The sequence below is a fragment of the Rattus rattus genome, chromosome 3 (genome assembly GCF_011064425.1).
Source record: "Rattus rattus isolate New Zealand chromosome 3, Rrattus_CSIRO_v1, whole genome shotgun sequence".
Lineage (NCBI taxonomy): Eukaryota > Metazoa > Chordata > Mammalia > Rodentia > Muridae > Rattus > Rattus rattus.
Window position 1 is genome coordinate 36,199,965 of NC_046156.1, and position 5,454 is coordinate 36,205,418.

The window sequence follows — 5,454 nt, forward strand, 5'->3', positions numbered from 1 at the left end:
AACTATTGTCTCTCATATAGCTTTCCCTGGACGTTTGCCATAATCAAGCAACACTGGATCACAAACACTCTGTGGTCAATAATCTGTTTGTCTCTAATCTAGGGCCCCCTTCCACGATCAGCAGCTACAAAACTATGGCAGGCAAACGTAACATTTTACATTATTTTTCAAGTTATCCTCCTAATGAGTTTCTAACATGCCTCTGTGTGCCCTGTGAGTTCATGGCTAGTATTTGGTAATGACCTACTGTGTGTACTTCATCCCTCAGATGTGTGTCTTTTCATACCCAGGTACTAGCCTCATGTCCTTCCATATCTCAAAACTTATCTTTTCCCCCTTTAACTACTTGGCTTGATTTTTTGTTAGTTTGCTTGGTTTGTTTTCTTTTTTTTTCCATCTCTGTCACAAAATGTCTAGTAAAAAACCAAATCAAGCATGAAAGGGTTCCTTTCCACGCACAGTTCAAAGTCATCGTTCCTCATGGTCGGGAAGCCAAGGCCCCAGGAACGTGAGGCAGCTGGACACATTGCATCCGTACTCAGCCAAAAAAGATGAATGCTGGTGCTTAGCTCATTTTTTATTTTAAATATGCACAGCACAGGATCCTATGCAAGGTTGTGGACTTCCTGAAGTTAAGAGAGGTCTTTCTATATGAATTAATTTAGTCAAGAAAATCCATCATAGACATTTTCAGATATTATCATTAATCTAGGTGATGTCCCAGTCTCATAGGTATCTGTGTTGGTTTGTTTTATGAAAACTTGAATTATCTGAAATGAGGGAACCTAAATTGAGAAAAAAATGTCTTCATGAGATCAGGCTGTATGATATTTTTAGTTAGTGATTGGTGGTGGGAGGGCCTGGGTCATTATGGGTGATGCTGTCATAGAGAGCAGACTAAGGAAGCCAAAGTGGACAGGCCTGTAAGCAGCACCCCTCCATGGCCTCTGCATCAGTCTGAGCTCTGGTCCTGCTAGCTTTCAGTGATAAAAAGACACATGGAAGAAAATTAAACTCTTTCCTTTTAAGTCCCTCTGGACATGTTGTTTCATTGTAGCAAAAAAATAAGTGACTATGACAGCATCTGTGAAAGCTTAGCTCATAGTTGATTCTGAATCCTATCAGGTGAACAATTAACAGTAACTATAATACTGCTTTTTTTAATTGAATTTGTAACTTTTCATACTGTGGTCACCATTTTCACAATTTACCCTGTCTTCATCCTTTTTTCAATATAATGGGTGAATGGTTTCTATTAATCCGCTTCTCAAAATAACTTTAAGATATTTCTAGTCACACACTGTCTTCTTTTGTGCTTTATTGAGTGGTTTTGGAAAGAGACATCAAGTCAGGATTGAACATATAAGCATGCTGCTCAGAGAATCTTCTCTGTAGGAAAAAAATGGAGAGAAATAGAAAGCATAGCAGGAGATTCTCACTAACGTGAAGGAGAAAACTGTGAGTGGAGAGATCAAAGGGTGCTAAAGAATATAAAGAACATTGAATTGAACAGAGGATAAAGGATTGTAAGGTCAAACCAATACTTAAAGGATTTTGTTGTCTCTCAGAGATAGTCCAGTCTTAGAATTGTTACCTGAAGTAGTCTCATGTCATTCCACAAATTATTATTGACATAAAATCTGTAATGGTACTGTCTTGCTCTATTTGTGCTGTTTTGGCATAAACCACAGATTAGGGAATTTATAAATAGCACAAGTTTATTTCTTGCTGTTCTGAAAACTGGAAAGCCCATGATCAAGATGTTGGCAGACACATGATCTCATGACTATTGCCATTCCATGAAGGTCTCTTCAATGTCGTATGCTGTGGAGACAGAGTGAGCTTTCTCATGGAAGAAGGCAGGAGGCAAAGGAAAGTAACTACATTTGTCAAGTCTCTTATAAAGATTCTTTATCTGTTTGTGAGAAGACTCTCATGGCTTTACACTTTATAGTCCCTGCCTCCTGACACTATCATGTTAATGACACCCGAATTGTGGTGGAGATGTACTAAAGTGGCCTAGGTCAATTATAGTATATAAATTAATATATTTTTATCAATTGTTTGAGAATTTCAAAGTGTCTTCATCCTATCCACTCTCTCATTCCTCCCCCTAAAGCCTCCTAGATCTACCTCAATTTTCCTACCTCCTTCTAATCCTCATGTTCTTCATGGTGGTTTGAATGAGGAATATACTCTGTAGACTCATGTATTTGAACACTTGACCTTCAGCTGGTCGTGCTGCTAGGGGGTTATGGAATTTTCAGAAAGTGGAACCTTTCTGCAGTAAATGTGTCACTGAGGATGAACTTTGAGAGTTTATGGCCTTGTTTCAATTCCAGTTTTCTCTCTGGTTCCTGAAGTCACTGAAGTGTGATGGCTTAGCCTCCCATTCCCGCTGCTGCTGTCCTGCCTCCCTGCCACCATGGACCCTTAGTCTTCTGTCTCCAAGTTCAGGTCTGCCCTACTCAGTCTTTGGATAAAACAGAATCAGTGTTCTTCCTGGGCCCAGATCTTGCTGGTCTGTGGATTAAAGCTTTGTCACCAGCTTTCCAGCATCCCCTAATCACTTCCTTACTTTACAAACCATGCCAGTATCCATAATCTTGTAGGTCAATCTCTTTGCATATAAGCAGAACAAAGATGTTTATATTGTTCAAATGTAACTATTATAAGTTATAGACTTAACAGGCAGACTATAATTTTAAAATGCATTAACTAAACACTTGATGCATATTTTATCTTATATATGTAGTTTTTCATATGTATCATATATATGTGCACACATATGCTCATACAAGGATGAGAATAAATTGATTTTTTTTAGAGTTGAACTATTTTTCAGCCACCTTCTAATTATCAAGATATTTTATGAACACCATGATTTCACAAACTAGGGCAATAAGAAAAATAAGCAAGCAGATTCTTGACACTGTTGGTAATCTATACCTCATTATGTGAAATCTATTGTGCTCTTGCTTTCTGAGAGGAAATATTTGTCAAGTTAATTCATTTGTCTTTTTTTCTTTTGTGAACACTTTGATCATGTAATTCGTCTTTGCAATGCAAATAGCACTTGTCTTTCACATTGGCAGCGACACCAACAATATTCCTCCTGAATACTCAGATGTGGTTATATCACTATGAAGGTCAACAATGAGAGGTGGAATGCAGAGCATTTTCTATGAAATTAGCCATGTGAAGTCCAAGAAAAGCTGTGGATTTATTAGCATCAGCTGGCCTGCTCCAGAAAGCGTTCTTTGCGGTTGTTGCAGGAGTTTAAACATTAACTCTTTCTTAAGCCCTTAAAAATAATGGCTGTCGCTCAGAAGTCCCCATTGTCCCTCTCCCACTACAGAAATGATAGAGTTAGCCTACAGTTCACAAAATTTAGTGAAACACAGTGGCGAGTATGTAATCTCGTGTTGTGAACTGTATATATTATTTCTGTTACACTCTAAACTTGTAGCAACATATTGCTTAAGAGCAGAATACACAATAAATATGACCTGGTAAAGTCTGGAGTGTCAGTTTGGGTTTTCTTTGTGTATAATCTGTACACTGAGCCATCAGAACACATTGGAGCCATAAGGAAAGATTATGAAGAGTATATACAGTATTAAGACATATTAGCATTTTATAATTAATCAAGGAAAGCTGTCCACTAAAGTGACAAAGTTGCAAATTATTTATAGTAAAGTTATTCTGCTAGGAAGAAGGTAATACATTTACTTTTGGTGTCTGAGGTAAATGAATTTTGTGATGATAAATTTAAAAACATTTCGTGGAAAGCTTTAGGAAAGAAGAAAGTACAAAAAATGAGACATTTATCTTATAAAAGATTAAAAGCACTGCTGTCTTTCACTAGATTTGTAAATAAAAAATCTATCCTAGTATACTAAATTTAGACCTGTTCTCTGGTCCCAAGTCTCTATTTAGATAAGATTAACAAGAAAGGAAACTTGAAGTGAGTGACATTTTTTTTTTTATTAACTTGAGTATTTCTTATATACATTTCGAGTGTTATTCCCTTTCCCGGTTTCCGGGCAAACATCCCTCTCCCCCCTCCCCTTCCTTATGGGTGTTCCCCTCCCAACCCTCCCCCCATTGCCACCCTCCCCCCAATAGTCTAGTTCACTGGGGGTTCAGTCTCAGCAGGACCCAGGGCTTCCCCTTCCACTGGTGCTCTTACTAGGATATTCATTGCTACCTATGAGGTCAGAGTCCAGGATCAGTCCATGTATAATCTTTAGGTAGTGGCTTAGTCCCTGGAAGCTCTGGTTGCTTGGCATTGTTGTACATATGGGGTCTCGAGCCCCTTCAAGCGCTTCCAGTTCTTTCTCTGATTCCTTCAACGGGGGTCCTATTCTCAGTTCAGTGGTTTGCTGCTGGCATTCGCCTATGTATTTGCTGTATTCTGGTTGTGTCTCTCAGGAGCGATCTACATCCGGCCCCTGTCGCTCTGCACTTCTTTGCTTCATCCATCTTGTCTAATTGGGTGGCTGTATACGTATGGGCCACATGTGGGGCAGGCTCTGAATGGGTGTCCCTTCAGTCTCTGTTTTAATCTTTGCCTCTCTCTTCCCTGCCAAGGGTATTCTTGTTCCCCTTTTAAAGAAGGAGTGAAGCATTCACATTTTGATCATCCGTCTTGAGTTTCATTTGTTCTAGGCATCTAGGGTAATTCAAGCATTTGGGCTAATAGCCACTTGTCAATGAGTGCATACCATGTATGTCTTTCTGTGATTGGGTTAGCTCACTCAGGATGATATTTTCCAGTTCCAACCATTTGCCTACGAATTTCAGTGTCCTTATCTCACCATTGGGGAACTGACTTGGCTATAGGAGGTGGCCTTTTCTGGTTCCATATCCCTACTGTTAGGCATCTTCTCTAAGACCACCCTCATTGACTCATGAGAGCCTCTCCCTTCTTAGGTCTCTGTGGTTTCCTAGAGATTTCTCTGCCCAGGATCTGCAGGTTTCCTTTCATTCTCCTTTCTCTCTGTTGCTCTCTCCTGTCTCTCCTCACATCTGATCCTGAGTCTCCCATACCCCTCCCCATCCCTCTCCCATCTAGCTACCTTCCTCCCTCTGCCTCTTATGACTCCATTACTCTCCTTGCTAAATGTGATCCAATCATCTGCACTTGGGCCTTTTCAATGGTCACTTGGTCAGGAAATAAATAAGGATTTTAAAAACTTTTTTAGAATTTAATGAAAATAAAGGCACAATATCCCCAAATTTATGGGACACAATAAAAGCAGCGATGAGAGGAAATTTCATAGCACTAAGTGCCTTTATAAAGAAATTAGAGAGGTCTCATACTAGCAATTTAGCAGCACACCTGAAAGTTCTAGAACAAAATGAAGCAAACACACCAAGAGGAGAAGGTGGCCAGAAATAATCAAACTCGGGGCTGAAATCAATTAAATAGACACACAGAGAATAATGCAA